General features: G+C 43.7%; 1 protein-coding gene across 3 annotated transcripts in view; it reads right to left on the minus strand.

Moving 5' to 3' along the window:
* The window catches only part of NRXN3 (neurexin 3), a 1,459,332-nt gene that overhangs the window by 1,371,832 nt on the left and 70,352 nt on the right, over window positions 1–17,148 (minus strand). The window lies entirely within an intron of this gene.

Below are 17,148 nucleotides of genomic sequence, written 5' to 3' on the forward strand. Positions count from 1 at the left end.
CCAAAACACCACTAAAATATGCCCATGGAGGGCGCCTGGGTGGCTCAGTTGGTTAAGCAGCTGCCTTCGGCTTAGGTCATGATCCCAGGGTCGTGGGATCGAGTCCCGCATCGGGCTCCCGGCTCAGCGGGGAACCTGCTTCTCCCTCTGATCCTCTCCCCTCTCATGCTGTTTCTCTTTCGCTCACTCTCTAATAAATAAATAAATAAATAAATAAATAAATAAATAAATAAATAAATAAAATCTTTTAAAAAAATAAAATAAAATAAATAAAATATGCCCATGGAGAGATGGAGGCATGTAAGGTTAAATAACTTGCTTCAACCCAAGCAGAAAGCCATTGTCCCAACATAATGCATTGTATCCAACAGGATGCTGTCCCCTGGCCATCTCCCCAAAAAGTGCTCTCACAGGAAGGCAGATAAGAGGGAACCTTGGGATGATCATATGTCAATATTTACTCTTCAAACGTGTTTCAACAGCTGGGAACTGAAAGGACACCCTGCCTGCTATACCTCTAGTTACTAAGAGTAACTTCAGATAAGTCACTCAACCTCTATAGGCTCTTCCTTTCCTCCCCATCTATAAAATGTGGAGCAGAAGACCTCTGCAAGGGCCAAGCACACACTTGCTAACTTGAAACCTGGAACTCACTTAGGCTTCTGGAATGGGACTCCTTCTGAGACCATAAATATAGACCCAGAAGCCTCTAAAATAGAATCTTCTTGGTCTTATTCACCCCTGTTTACTCCACATGCCTAGAACAGTGCCTGAAACAAAACACGTGGTTAGGAAACACTTAACTAAATAAATGAATATATTTTAAGTCTCCTTCTGTCTTCTAAAATCCCAGTCCAAACTCAGGCCTGGGAAAGCAGGCACAACTTAAAGTCAACCAAGGATCAAGGATACAGGAGAAAGGGCAGCTAGTGGCAAAGGGATAATTAACACCTTAAAGATAATCAGACCTATTCGAAGAACCTACTCCCAAGCCTCACCCACAACTCCAAGTGAAAGTATGGCAGTTCCCTAACATGTGCTCTCTAGAACCACCCACATTTATTTATATGAGATAAATAAATAAAAGCACTATATTAGAAGATGTGGTATATATATGTGATGGAATATTATGCAGCCATCAAAAGGAATGAAATCTTGCCGTTTGCAATGACGTGGTTGGAACTGGAGGGTATTATGCTGAGCGAAATAAGTCAATCAGAGAAAGACATGTATCATAGGACCTCACTGATATGAGGAACTCTTAATCTCAGGAAACAAACTGAGGGTTGCTGGAGTGGTGGGGGTTGGGAGGGATGGGGTGGCTGGGTGACAGACATTGGGGAGGGTAAGTACTATGGTGAATGCTGTGAATTGTGTAAGACTGTTGAATCACAGATCTGTACCTCTGAAACAAATAATGCAATATATGTTAAGAAAAAAAAAAAAAAGAAGATAGCAGGAAGGGAAAAATGAAGGGGGGGAAATCGGAGGGGGAGACGAACCATGAGAGACTATGGACTCTGAGAAACAAACTTAGGGTTCTGGAGGGGAGGGAGTTGGGGGGATAGGTCAGCCTGGTGATGGGTATTAAAGAGGGCACGTATTGAATGGAGCACTGGGTGTTATACGCAAACAATGAATCATGGAACACTACATCAAAAACTAATGATGTATGGTGATTAACATAACATTAAAAAAGAATAAAACATAAAAAAAATGGTCAATAGAAATAAATAAATAAATGCAGATACCTGGGCCTTCACACCAAACCACTAAATCACTCTCTGGGAGAGGGGGCCCAGAAGTCTGAATTTAACTTGCCTCCCCAGTAAGTCTGAGGCACTCTAGATTTTGAAGTCCATAGCTTCAAAGCACATTCCTCTGAGTCTAATTTGTGGAATCCCTTGTTAAAATGGAAAGTTAGAAGTCTTTTGTGAACCCAGGCAAAACCTTCAGAGTTGGGATTCCGGTTACCTTAGCAATGCTCTCCCTAGACTCACACTCTTGCCCATTAGCCTCACCTGATTGCCTGCTCCTTCCCCACTGGTTCCCAGATTTACATTTCATGAAGCTGGAGACAGGGCTTTCAGTGGAGAGAGGCTTCAGTCTCTGAAATCATTTCTGTCATGATCCAGAGACCTCAGTAGACCCCAAGAGCCTCAGGAAACACTTCCCCTTTATACTTAGCAAACTCAACGGGGTAGGGTGGGGAGGGGATTGAGCAGGCTATGGCTGCCTTCCTTTTGGCTACTGTAAACTGCTCTTGTTCTATTTTACTGATGAGTTGAGGCTTCTGAACAACATTAATAATCAATAAATAAAGCAACTAACCACCCACCAGGTACAAAGCACTAGAAGGAGAGAGTGATAGAAAGGGAGCCCGAAGTAGCTTTAGGACAAGTTCTTACCTTCAAGGTCTCCATACTCTAGCCTGAGAAATAAGATACCGATATATGAATATATAACTAATGATAAAAAAGAGCTGACAAAGTGCCTGAGGACTACAGACAAGGGTTGGAACTTGAGGCTTTCCTATGAAAGCCTAAAAGAGAGAAAAAATTTTTTAAATGCAACAGCCTTTTTCCCTCCCAAAGGAGCCATTGCCCACTACTTGGCATTGCCCAATTATTTTTATCATTTCAAGTGTAGACTTGAGATCAGAAGAGTGTTTTCTGAACCTCAAAGGGAATTTGAAGAAGTTGAGTTGTGTCAAATTAGGAACTCCACGGGGGGATGGTCTAGAAACAATCATCTCAAGGTGAGAGCGTGGAAGAACGCCTCCCTGGGTTGAGTAAGGGTTCTCTGGGGGTCTGTGAGGGTGCCCACTGTCACCTCCCTCCTTTCCAGTTCCTTCATGGGGAGTGATTCTCTGGTTCAACCTCTCAGGCTTGCTCTGAGGACATAACGTCAGTGAAAATGCCCATTGCTCTGTCTGGCCCCAGCATGTTCTTCAACAAGTGTTGGTGGAACTGGATGTCCTCTTTAAAAGGGCATCTCTTCTACAACAGGAACCCTGGCTGTCCATCTCACTCCAATACGGACAAAGAAACAGGACTCCCTAATTCCTATCTTTCCCCTTAGAGACCCTGAATTAATAAACGCTCCCTTTCTCCAGGCAGTGGTCTATAAACTTCTTTAATCTCCCACCTTGTTCACCAGAAGTTTTTAAACAAACACTTTCAAATAAATATAAACTTATTTTATAAATTATAACCACACAGTAAGCATACTGCAACACACATGCAAACAAAAATTTAAAGACAAAATCAAAGATAATTAGAGGTTCTAACATGTTCTTCCTAACATCCTGGTGGATCATCTGGTATTCTCCTTGGGGAGCAGGTCCTCCACTCCAAAGATACCTGAATCCAACCAGATATAAACCTCAGAGAGGCAGACTAAGTAGAAGTCAGCTATGGCTACAGGCTACACCAAAATCTAATCCAGGAGACAGAGTTCTGTCAAAGGCAAGAAAATGTCACTAAAAAGAAGTGATTCTGGAAAGGGTCTGGCTTTAATTGCCATCTGCATACTGATGACTCTCAAATTTATATCTCAAGTCTAACCTCTTCCCCCAAACTTCAACCTCAAACCCAACCACCTCCTTGACATCTCCCCTTAGGTGTCAAATCCAAATGTGGGCCTCTCAGACTTAACATGACTCAACTAGGCTCCAACTCTTTCCCCCTGAGTTGTCTCCTCCTTCAGTCTCCCCATCACAGTCAAGGGCAACACCCTCCTTCCTGCCGCTCAGGACAAATGCCTTGGAGAGTCATTGCTGGTCCCTCACCCAAACCAACAGCAAACCCTGTTCGCTTCCCCTTCCCGCTAAACCCAGAAGATGACCACTCTCATTCTCCCCACTGCTGCTACCCTGGCCCAAGCCACCCTCCCCTCTCACCTAGGAGCCTCCTAACAGGTCCCCTTGTTTCCCTCCTAGCATGGGCAGCCTATTTTCTCCTATGAAAATGTGAGATTCTCTGCTCAAAACTTTCCACTGACTCCCCACTTCTCTCAGTGAAAGCCGAAGTCCTCACAATAGCCTATGAGGTATGTACCCCCTCTACCTCCTGACCTATCTCCTATTTCTCTCCCTCTTGTTTACTCTGTTTCAGGCATGTAGGCCTCCTGGCTATTCCTAAACATGCCAGGAAGGCTTTCACCTTTTCCAAATTATTCCTTCCACTGGACCACTCTCCATCCAACTCCTGATCTGGATGTTCACCCCATTGTATCATTCAAACATTATAATCTCAGTGAGGTCTCTCTAACCACCTTCTATAAAAATGCCCCATTCCTCACCCACACTCCTAATCCACCTTTTACTGATGCTTCATGCCTCCCCTCCCCCTTAGAATGTAAGACCCACAATGAGCAGGAATGTTTTTGTTGGTCTTACTCTATGACACATCCCTAATGCCTCGAATGGTGCCTGGAACACAGTAGGCACTCCCCAGCATGCTCCCCAACAATGCGGCCCCCCACAGCTAGCTGGACAACCAGCCTCCCTCTAGGAATGCAGAGCTTACCAGAGTCCAAGACCCTGCCAATCTAATGCCTAACAATCCAAGGGAAAATAGTGCTGCTTTAGGTTTGGATGCTCTCCAGCAAGCAACTAGATTAGCACTTGCAAATTTATCTAGGACCAAAGCAAGAAGCACAATCTCTGGAAAGGCCCAGCACAGTAAACTTACTAACGGAGTTGTGCACGATCTCACCAGCGCACAAGCCCTGGCGTGGACACTGTAAGTTACTTTTACCTCTGAGTAAAGCAATCCTGGAAGCCCTCCATGTCATAGCCAAGTCAGCTTTACAAGCACGGAGACAAAGGCCACATTGAAGAAAAGGGTAAATATGTTCAGAAATTTATACCTTGGGAGAGCAGAATGGGACTGGCCCTGGACAAAACTGACTCCCATACCAGCAAGTCAGGAAACAGAAATTTCACCATTAGAGATTCATTCCTTTAAGTCGCAGTAAGTTTGCAATCCTCTAGTGTTGCCCCTAAAAGGTTATAGGTATTATGCTTGGGTTACATGATACTTAAAGCCTTTGTCAGCCAGCTCCATGAAAAGGGTATAGAACACAGCTCTGAGAAAATGTGGCAATGAACAGGAGCCTGAGGCAGAGAGGAAAAGTGATGAAGAAGGAAGGGAATGGAAGGGAAATCAAGAAAACAAACAAACATTCATGGAGGGCCTACCTTGTGCCAGGTGTTCTGCTACCTGCTTTACATACACTAACTCATTTGCTTCTAAAACACAGTGGTGAGTTCCTCAACCTCAGCTCCTTTCTAGAAGAGGAATCTAAGGCTCAGAGAGGTTGATGACTTACCTAGTCACACAGCTGGTAAGGATGGAGTTAGGATTCTGACTTCAGGTCAGCTTAACTCCAAAGTGCATGGTCATTTCTCAACATCGAACTGCAGAGTTAACCTTTAGCTGTTTCATGGTTTTCCTTTGATGGAGCTGAGATTGGGGGTACCACATATAACTTGCTCTTTCTACCCCTACGATGCTTTGCATCTTGGGATCTGAAAACATTTTCAAATTTGTCTTTTTGTCTTGTGTCTCTTTCTTCCATCCCATTATACATGTTTTAAACACTAACAAGGTCAAACTTTTGTTCCTTTTTTTTTTTTTTTTTGAGAACAGTACTTTCAAAGATGGTACTCCGTAACTGAACTGGGAAATAAGTAAGGGCACGATGGGGAAAGGAGGCTGATCATCCAGGGTGTTTAAATCACAAATCCAACCAGAGGTTTCCAAACTTTAGTGAAGGTTTAAGATTTAATCATCCTCATTTCAAGTCTACAGTATCCATTCTCAAAGTCAACTTATACATTTTGGTGACCTTTCTCAAACTGGGCTTTATAAATCCTTGTGGTTATTCTTTGACATTATAGGCTCGTGACAAGCCAAATACCCTGCATAAAATATAAGAGCCAGAGCCCTGACCTGTTAGAATTTGCATGCTCAAACATAAAAGCAAACAGATGCTGGCTCCAATGTTTAAAATATTTGAGAACATAAAACTGAGGAATGTTAGGAAATTTACCAATACCTTTTATTTAATAAGGGGAAATGGGTATGTACTTAGTGAGGAAGAAAGAACTGCTAGCAAATTTGTACATGTTATCATTCCATTTGCAAAGATATTAATTAGAATACTAACATCTATATTAAGTACATATTTAAAAATCTAATTGTAAAGACTTTAATAATTAGTTAATATAAAGACTTAAAGCCTTGATTCTAGGTATCAGTCCATTAAAATGTAGCTGATCTTTGCTCCCTCCTATGAAGTGCAACAGATGTGACAAATTAAAACAAAACACAGATATATCATTACCTAATCATGGTTTTACTCATGCAGAATATCTTATTTAAAGCAGATAAATTATTCTGTGGAAAAGACAGAGATTTGAAAAGTAAAAATCTGAGTTTTAGACCATCCCTGAGACTAATGTAATATGATAGAGAAAATTTTGTTCACCTTACATTGTCTGAGAGATTGAAATTTGTTTGGGGAAGGGGTTGGAGAAGAGTTTGCCAAGGCCACTGGAAATTGGGTGGGTTCATTCTATGTGAAACAAGAGGGAGAATCTTCTCAGTGTTTTGGGGAAGGAAGGATCAGAAAGAACAGAAAGGAGGATGGGAGTGGGAATCTAGAGTCAAATTCTCATAAGGTGTGATACTAGGACTATCACACAGGAGTATCCTATAGCTGTGATACTGAAAGTACAGAGACCAGCACTTTATAAAGAAATCAAATTCTGCAACCATTCATCAATATGGGGCTTTCCATTGCATATGGTGGACAGCACATCAAGTGTAGCCCAATGAGCATCAAGTGTTTTGATGCTCATAACAATAATAACCAACACATACATATTCAGAGCAAGGCTGATGAAATCTTACAATCAGTGTTCCTTCTTGTGCGGTCTCTGCAAGTCTTACTCCCAAAAACCTCGAATTCCAAAATATTATGAGAAAAAGGAGCTCCCTATTCTCATCCTTCCTTCCATTTTGCCAACCAAGAGGCATTTAAAACAGAGTAGAGAGAAAACACTCACAGAATTCTAGGTGCCTATCCCAGCTTCCCTAAAGAGCCTCAAGGATGGAAGTAGGTAGATCTTCTGTTTGGATAATTCTCATTCATTCCCACTGGCTCTCCCTGCTCCCCCACCCCTGCTTCTTTTTGGCCTAATGCACAAAACTGTCAGTAGGATAAAAGTCATTTGGCGGTGACTGCAAGAAACAACTGTGCATTTTATAACAGTCCATTAGCGCAAAGCTCTTAATGAAAATGAAAGCCGTTAATGAAGCCAAAAGGCAGTGGAAGCTCCCATTCTGGAGAGGGCAATTAGATAGGAGCGGGAGGGAGAAAAATAAATACAAATCCAAAACAAGGTACTCTGTGATCAAGCAGTGCACATGATGTAATCATGACAAATCGGCCAATTTATTGCCTACTTTTTTAAAGAGACATATACAAACACTGAAAATTCATCATCCTGGCACCCACCCCCTCTGCCAGACTCCATGTTGCCAAATGATTCAACCTCAAAATTTTGGATCCACTGATACTTTCAAAATATAAACAGCAAGTGGGATTTTAACTCCAAGAAGAGCTCCCTGCAGAGTGCCATGATTTAGAGCAAAGTGAGTCACGAAAGTGAACTTTGTAATTACTATATTATTTTTATAACTCCTCTGAATCAGAAGTTCTCTTATTTTAACATGCAATAGACAAAGGCAAAGATTACAGGAGAATAGGTCCGCACCAAACATACTATTTCTATGTAGGATATTTCCTGTGAAAAGACAAGTTTGTAGAAACTGTTCTGGGGTGAGCACAAAACGATCTCTGGTTTTCAGTGCTGTGACCAGGGCCATGTGGTGGAATTCTCTCTCCACTCCAACTACGAGCTGCACTTCCTCTGTAGCCTAAGTTTGCAGTTATAAGATAGTACCTTGCCTCACGGACATGTCAGCTCCTCAACCAGACACCATCTTATGTGCAGGTAAACAAGTATGTGGTCTCAAAGCCCTTCTGCTTTGCCCAGAGAGAATCACACACTTCCTGCTGGTGGTATCTCCATCCCAGTGCTTACTTCTAATTACACTGGATTAAAATTATGTATCTTGAAAATTCTTGATATCAAGGTCCATCTCTGTATGCCTGGTATTTAGGACACTGAAAGTTTAACCGATGCTTCAGAATGTATGCATCACCTCTATACTTAGCCCATTAATGTGACTGGGCTGAGCATAAATATTTGTGGAATGAATGACTAAACAAATGAATGATCAAATATAGCTGGATAGCTATCCCCACACTTGCATTAGCTTTTTTTTTTTTCAATTCCCCAGAGCCAAGCTCACTTAATTTTTTATTTCTATTACGTGGAATAATTACATCAATCAAATTCTATTACATCAAATAGCTGAATATGATGCTGTAGTTAATGATGATCGATGCAACTAAAGCCTTCTACCCCAGGGAACATGAATCAAATCTCTCCTTTCTTATTAGTTACCATCTGGGCACTTGGGTAAGTGCTGGAAAACCAAAGGGACCTCACCCTGAGAAAGCGCTTCAGTGGAAGAATCATTGTCTATTATGTGACTAGTCAAGAAAGTCTCATGAGGACTTTCTTCTAGATTTCCCAGGAGCCCTCACCCACCCATCCCATGCAGTGGCTTTGCAATGTGTGAGCTAGGCTAGGCTGAACTAGGTTTCCTAGAATTCCCTTTCTCGTATGTTTCCACTCAGCGTGGGCTTCAAGGGAGACTCCTGGGAGACTCGCAGGGTGGAAGAAAAGCAGAAGCCATCCTGCAGCCCATGTACCTGGTGCTGATCTGCCAACTCACCGCACTGGTATGAAGCAATGCTGGACCTGCAACAGGCCAAATCCCTATAACAAATCCATATATTATATAATCTCCATCTCCTAGTTGTTCTGCTTCTTTGGTTGAACTCTGACTGATACACCCTGCTTCCTCTCTGGCATCATCCCCCACCACCCTCCTCTCACCCATTTGGCTCCAACCTTACTGGCATCCTCAACATTCTCCAAGCACACCAACATATGCCCATTCTACAGATAAGATTTGGTAACTTGCCCAAGGCAACACAGCTAGTAAGTAGATCCATGTCCTTCATGTCTATACATACTGCCCATCTCCTCTACTAGAACAAACACAGGATGATAATCATCTTTGTGTGCCCCCCACACCTAGAACAGATCATGCCACAGAGTAGGTAGATGCTAAATAATTATTTGCTGAATTAAATGTGTAGCTTTAAAGCAGTTTCCCCTCCATCCACATTCACCTTTGGGTGCCTTGCCTCATCCCACTCTCTCTTGGGTGTCCTAGTTACCATCTCTCGCCCTGTGCGCACACATGTGCACCTGCCTGATGCATGGTCTTTTGTTCTTTTATCCCTTCTTATCAATTACTTCCTCTAGCTTGTCAATCATTTGGATGACGCCCTCACAGCACCCTTCAATCTGTCACCTTTCTGGTCCCTGAAGAATCCAAAAGTGAATATGTTATTCTAGCTAGAGTTCTGGAAAACAAGACCAACTCTTCTTTTCAGTTCCCTCTTTCCACAGAGGAGCCTCACATTTATTGAGTCTGTGAAGTGGAGCCTTTCTAAGACTTACTATTCTCCTCTCAGCATATATGTCAAGGCAGGAAGTAGCCAAGAGGAATCCTGAGTGAAAAAAAGCATTGAGACCGAGTCAATGTAGATATGAGAAATGGCCACAGAAACCCTTAGGTATCTCCACGGTAATACGTTCCCTGATAACATAATTTTGATCAGCCCACTCCTGCTATGGACTGAATGTTTGCAACAACCCCCAAATCATACATTAAAGCCTTAACCCTCAGTGTGAGTGCATTTGGAGGTGGGGTGTTTGAGAGGTAATTAGATCATGAGAGTGGAACCTTCATGGTGGGATTAGTGCCCTTCTAAGAGACAAGAGATATGATCTCTCTACCATGTGAGCACACAGCAAGAAGGCAGCCATGTACAAATGAGGAAGCAAGTACTCAACAGGAACTGAATTGAACTGCACCTTCATCTTGGACTTCCTAGCATCCAAATTGTGAGAAATATATTCCTATTGTTTAAGCCATCTATTCTATGGTATTTTTTTTTTAAGATTTTTATATTATTTATTTGACAGAGAGACACAGCGAGAGAGGGAACACAAGCAGGGGGAGTGAGAGAGGGAGAAGCAGGCTTCCCACAGAGCAGGGAGCCCAATGTGGGGCTCGATCCCAGGACTCTGGGATCATGACCTGAGCCGAAGGCAGACACTTAACGACTAAGCCACCCAGGCACCCCTAGTCTATGGTATTTGATGATAGCAGCCAAGCTGACCAAGATACCTCCCCCTGAAAAATGTTGGATGGCTTCCTAAGGATGGTTCCCATGAGCTCAACAGAACTACTCAGTTCTTGCAGATGTGTATTTGGACTCCCATGCAGCACTCCCACAGTATTAATGATCCCATAGGTGGGCTGACCAACCATCCCAGTTTATCCAGGACTAAGGGGAGTTCCTGGGATGCAGGACTTTTTGTGCTAAGAGTGTTTGAGCCAGTCAACTCACCCATGGGTGGCACTGCTGGAGAGACTAGGTCTGTAGAGTGCTATGTGCTAGTAGATATGCTCCAAAGCTGACAACCTGAATAATACAAAGCCCAACTCATTTGGTATTTTTGTAGAGATTCATAAACTTTTTGATCTAGAAAGACCTCAGGTTTAGCCCTAGATGTTTGTAGATGAGAAAACAGGAGCAAAGAGGCAAAATGACTCCTTCAAAGTCATCTATAACAGAGCAGAGCTTGGGAAAGTATCTGGACCCCCTGACCTTCTGCTTTTTTCACTCTGTCAGTAGTTTTCAGACTGTGTTCTCTGGATATGTCTTCCCCTATTTTAACCAGAAAGGACATTATATATTTTAAGTTGATATATTCCACTACAGGTATAAACCATGCACAAAGAGCAATAATCCTGCTGCTGTTGAAAAATAATGATGATAATAATAAGTAATATTTATCAAACACTTACTATATACCAGGCATAATGTCCACCCATTTCATTTATCTAATCCATATAAAACCCCTCACATAAGTACTGTTATTTTCCCATTTTACAGATTAAATGAGAGAGTCAGGATACAAATGTGCAAAATATGTCACAAGAGCCCCTGCTCTCAATTAGGTCAAGGACACTCTGAAAGTCAGAGTAGTTCTGCCTCTAAGACTATCACATTAAAGAGGAAGGAAGGGACTCGATCTAACAGGACCATGGATGTTAAAATACCTACCATGGCTCAGGTGTCTTCCAGCTGCCCAAAACATACTTCCTGGCCATTCTTCTACACTCAGATCAAATCATGGAAGGATAAATCCTTGCACAGTCCAGAACCTCCCTCTCTTGTTCTTGTTCCGATGTTACTAGATATATACATATTTTTAATGTCTGCAGATTGATCTCAAGGAAATTCCATTTGTCCTTGCCTATACCCTCCCCCATTGTTCCTGCCTGCATGGCCATGGCCTCCTGACCTTGACTGGCATCCTCTTCTTCTGTGCTTCCATCCACGAGCCATCACAGTGACACCTCCCAATTTAGCATCATGTATGAATGTCATTACCAGGAGCTTAGTCGTTCTTCCCAGATCATTAAGTGATGATGGCTAAATTGGGTCTTTTCACCTGACCCCATCACACCCTTCGCCCCCATCTCCCAGCCAGTTCTCACTCTGAGTGGCACGGTTTCCACCCTGGCCAATTTGAATTAATTTCTCAGGCAAGATTTCAGGCCATTTCTCCTTCAAGTGATTTTACTAAAATCTAGATATATTACATCCACTGCATAGTTCTCACCTTCTAGAACTGTGATTTGCTTTTTTATACTGATCAAAATGTCCTGACATGATTTGTTCTTTTATAAATGCCTTCTCTTTGCTTTTCTCTGTTTCATTGACATTATAAATTTCCAACATTGCCTAATCTCTTAATTTGGTTTTGTTATTTATACTTGGGAATGAAGGTGGATTTAAAGGCAATGGCTTCTTTAAAGTGAAGACTTCTTCCCTTGTGAAAACACAACTGTTCTTAGATTGCTGTATTTTTTTTCTTCCCTTCCCATTTTCTGACAGCTGTATTAACAGATTACGACTAGGATGTATCTCCATGTGAGCAGGTGCCTTGGCTGTCCGATCCCCCCCCCCCCCCACCTCCTGTATCCCAGCACCCCCCCCAATGCCAGGCATGTAGTAGGTGCTCAGTGAATATCTGCATGGACCAGACATACTTTGCCATGTACACAGTCCTTCCATATCCATTCTGTCATCAGATCCTCACATCCCATGTGATGAGCAGGGAGGATATCATTATCCCCAGGGCACAGATGAGAAGACAGAGCTTCTGAGAGGTTGAAGGCAACAGAGTAGAGTGGTTAAGAGCTCAGGATTGGCAGAGAGGCCTGAGTTCCAACCCAGCTCCTGTTTCTCATAGTTACCATAAGCTAGTTTGTTAACATCCCTGAACCTGTTTTCTTGTCTGCAATAGGAGAATAACAGTAGTGCCTAGTTCTTCGTGCTGCAGATGGAAGTAAGATCATGGCAATAAAGTACTCCATCTCTGGCACTTGATACACCGATGCTACGTTTCTAGAAACTGTTCATAGTTGGTAAGTACAGAGCTGGAACCACAACCCAGGTCTCCTGCTAGTTCCAATACCCAAACTGACACCCCACGAGCCCTTGTACAGTAACCATGGCGATGGGGACCTTTCAGCATCCTAGGACTGGCCTTCCACTTGCAGCTGCCACAGGCGAGGTCAGGGCCCGCACACCTTCGCTGGGCCTGGGGTATAACACTGTCCTGACGTGAGAATATTTGCACAGACATGGCACTACTGCAGGGCCTGCAGAGTCTGACCACAGGCTCCTTCCAGTCTGGCCTCTTCCTCCTGCCACCACAGACCTATCCACCAATCCGTCCCTGCCACAGTGTGGCTTTGGGAGGACTCCCAAAGTAACAACACTCCTTTCCATCCACAGTGTACTTTACAGTTTATAAATGCTTTTCAACTGATCTCCCAACAGGCCAGGGGCAGGCCAGGCAGGGTCCTAACTTCCTCTGTGTGTACTGTGACTTCCTCAAGCTTCACAGCCAGAAACGCAGAACCCCGGGGCTCCTCCGTCCACAGCAGAGCTCTTTGATTTGGGCTTTCTCTTCACTGCCTTCAACTCACCTTTTTCTGTGTGGCTCTTCTCTTCTAGCCCTGCTCTCAATTTCCATAGCCCCCATACCACCTTACTTCATCCTCCACAAAAACAATACTACCTTGATTATGTCCAGAAGTTGGACTGGGGAAGATACGTAACATTTTAAATTCACGCTTAACTCCTCAAGTTCTTTTCCTATGAGTCCCCCATCTCTTGGTTATGTATTTATGCCTGGCACTTTAAGAAACTTTGCACAAAGCTAGTTAATCAGATACAGCCTATCTGCCATCCTTTGATCGTCAAGCATCTATGTGGAGAGGCATTATGGTGGTCACATCACAAGGAGTAGAAAAGGAGGTGCCTAGCCCCTAAGAATTTACAGACTGGCTGGGGAGACATGAAGAAAGAGATATAAACCATAGAATGATACAGGGTAAGTGGCCAGTGAGTGGTAGTAGAAATCTCTATGACATTGTGAAGAGCCGAGATGGTCAGGCAAAGGGTCCCAGAAGTGACACTTGAATTAAACTTCAACACATGCTAGAATTGGGGAGAAGGTATCCAAGATAAGGGGAACAGCATAAGCAGAGCTCTGGAGACAAAATGGCACCTGGGATATTGGAGGGTCATGAGTTAGCAGGGCCTGATTCCAGCAAAGGGATCCATTAAAAGGGATGGATGCTGAGGTTAGACCAAACTGTGGCAAACTGAATGCCAGCCTAAGGATCTTGGACTTTATCCAGTAAGGATATCCTGCAAGGGGAGGTGGTGGGCATCAAAAGTGTTTTGTTGGCAGAGTGACATATGGAGCACAGAGTTTAGGGAAGATTTGTCTGTGGTCCTACAAAAGAGAGTATATTAAGGCAGGACACATGACAGAGACCATCAGAGAACAAAGAGAAATTTAATAGGGCTACACAACAGAGCGCAATACAGCTGTTGGAGCACAAGGCTCCAGAGTGCATTTCCACAGAGCGCTGGAGCAAGGGGGAGGACACAAGAGATGCGTGTTCGCGCAGCGCTAGAATCTAGAAGAAATGATCACTCCTCTCAAGACAGCCAGGGAGTGCAACCCCTGTTCTACTTCCCTGCTTTTTCCTAACATCCTCTACATTTGCAATTACATGTTTAACAGCTTTCTTCCCCCAAAGGATTGTAAGCATTCTGAAGCAAGGATCAGGCCTATCTTACTCATGCTGTACCCCAGCCCCTAAAAACCTTTCGAGGCTCAATAAAGTTTTCCAGTTTGCATGAAAGTGAGATTCAAGAGCCAATTAAAGGAACGGCAAAGCTGCTCTAGAGATTGAAGTAGTATGGTAGAAAGGAATGAGGTGTGGAAGAGACAGGAGTTTGATTTTAAATTCACTGAAGAAGGTGAAGAGTCAAAAGTAGAAAGCATCTACCCAAAGTCCCCACCTGATATGCCCTCTGAGCCCTCCCTCATCTGTGCTAAAGGTTCCCTTCAGGTAGTTAACTCCTGGTTGTCCAGTAACACAATCTCCAAATCCCTGAAATCCAGCACACAACAGATGCTAAACAAGTGGATTTAGAAGGGTGGGCCCATGATGGTCTGAAGCCCATGGAAACCACAAAGGCACAATGCACTGTCAAATACGTAGCTCTGTTTATACTGGCTCAGGGACCTTGAAACTTCAAAACTAAGGAGCGAAGAAGTATGCCTGGCCCCTCCTCCCCTCCCTCTACCATGGAACCAGAGATCCTGCCTTGATGACTAAAGACAAAAATGTACAAAACATCTAGACCTGCTGTGCTTTGCTTCAGGCAAGTGTCTCAGAAAAGTTTTAGCAAGGAGAATAAGCTAAATCTAACAGAGAGCCTTGAGGAAAACTTAATAAAACTCATTGTGCTCACTAAAGAGCAGGGGACAGCAAGAGAAAGAGAGGAAAATAGAGTTTGCACTTACAAGTACTTATGAACCAGAAAGAAAACAGAGACAGGACAGGAGGGTGTGAAAAGGGGCATAACGGTTCTTTATGGAGAACAGTTTGGCTCAGTCTTTAAGGGTGGTTGTAATCCCCTGAACTATTTGCTTATCCCTTGTTTGCCTTGGGAAAGTTTTTAAATGTCTTTATCACATCTACTACTTTGGGGCAGTGGGAAGAATGCAAGATGGGGGTATGATAGCACCCTGGACCTGAATCCCAGCTAAGATAATTCAGAACTGGGTGGCCTTCGGTGTGACCACGAATCACTTTAAAACCTCAACTTTCGGGGTGCCTGGGTGGCTCAGTCGGTTAAGCGTCTGCCTTCGGTTCAGGTCGTGATCCCAGGGTCCTGGGATTGAGCCCCACATCGGGCTCCCTGCTCCGTGGGAAGCCTGCTTCTCCCTCCCCCACTCCCCCTGCTTGTATTCCCTCTCTCGCTGTCTCTCTCTCTCTAATAAATAAATAAAAATATTAAAAAAAACAACAACAACAACAAACAAAAAACCTCAACTTCCCCATCAGCGAAATGGGAACAATGGAAACTCCCTCACTAGATTATTGTGCCAATGCAATGGCCCATGCACATTCAGCTCGAGAAATCCACACCACGTCCCTGACACCCAGCAGACCAACAGTGTGAGTTGGCTGATGCCTGCTTCCCCCTCTCCCTTCAGACCCACTGGGAAATTATGGGATTAAAAGAAATCACAGACACAAGCATTTTAGGATCCTCTGACCACATGCTAGGTAAATATTAACATTCTTCTTATGAACAGCAAGGTAAAGGGTCTTATTTGGATTATTCTCAAGGCAAATTAGCTGAAGTCGAGGTGTCTGGTCTGGAGCAGATAAGGTCAGATCTCGCACAGACGACCTCAAGCCTTCTCAGAGGCTCCTGTGTGGAGAAGATTAACGCCCACTGCGCGCTTCTGGGACCCCAGTGATGGAATAAATAATTCATTTCCAACCCTGTTTCTCCTCCTCCTGCCTAAATTCAGATTTAAGTTTCAAACGCTTCCATTTGTAACTATAATAACAACCAATGTCCTGGCAACCCCCCACCCCCCCGCCACCACACCACCAAGTGGTGTCTATTCTCTCTGACTCGCCTGCAACTGGATTAGTCCCCAGGGAAGCCCGAAGACCCACAGTTTAACCCTTCTCAGAGCAGATTGAATAACTAGCTCTACTTACGGCTGTTTACTCGGTATCCCTGAAGACACCAGACACTCTCCAATGAGAACCTGCATTTTAACAAAATGTCCCAGGTGAACACCTGAAGCCAGGCACCTGCCAGCTGGAAATCAGAACCAAGCTTTGTCATAAATCCATTAGCCAACATAGGCACAGGCCACCAATTGTGAAATACGAGCCACCTAATTCACTTTTGTTCCTTCAGCAGCCACCCCAAGCCTTTTTTATCCTCCCTCTAGTCCAAATAAAACAATGGAGTCAACCAGACGGTTAAATGTCCTGCTTCATTCTATCGGCAGATTATATTTCCTAGGCATTTTCTCCTCTCTGCTGTTGTTTAGATCTGATTCCTACTGGGGGATTATACAGATAGGAAATAGGGGGAATTAGATCAAATAAGGCTGAACAGACCACAGGGAGGGCCAGACCACCACTGCATGTGCAGAGCAAACTTAACTGAGGTCACACCCAGGGGAAGCTCATGTGCAGGGCCCAGCCCCAGGCTGGCAAGAGTGTATGTCATCACCACCACAGGTCCCGGGCCTCCAGCAATCACTCATGCATAAGGGGAAGCTCTTGGGAATTTGAACGAGGGGGTGGGACTTGAGGCTGGGACACATAGGATGTTCTTACCTGTTGATAATTACCACCAGCATAGAATTGGAGTTTGGGAGTTGGGTAGACTTCCCAGAAATGGGTCCCAGAGGTGATTTGTTGGAGAAACGGGCTTTTTTAGGAACATGAGGTA

This window comes from Neomonachus schauinslandi, chromosome 9 (assembly GCF_002201575.2).
Source record: "Neomonachus schauinslandi chromosome 9, ASM220157v2, whole genome shotgun sequence".
In the NCBI taxonomy this organism is placed as follows: Eukaryota; Metazoa; Chordata; class Mammalia; order Carnivora; family Phocidae; genus Neomonachus; species Neomonachus schauinslandi.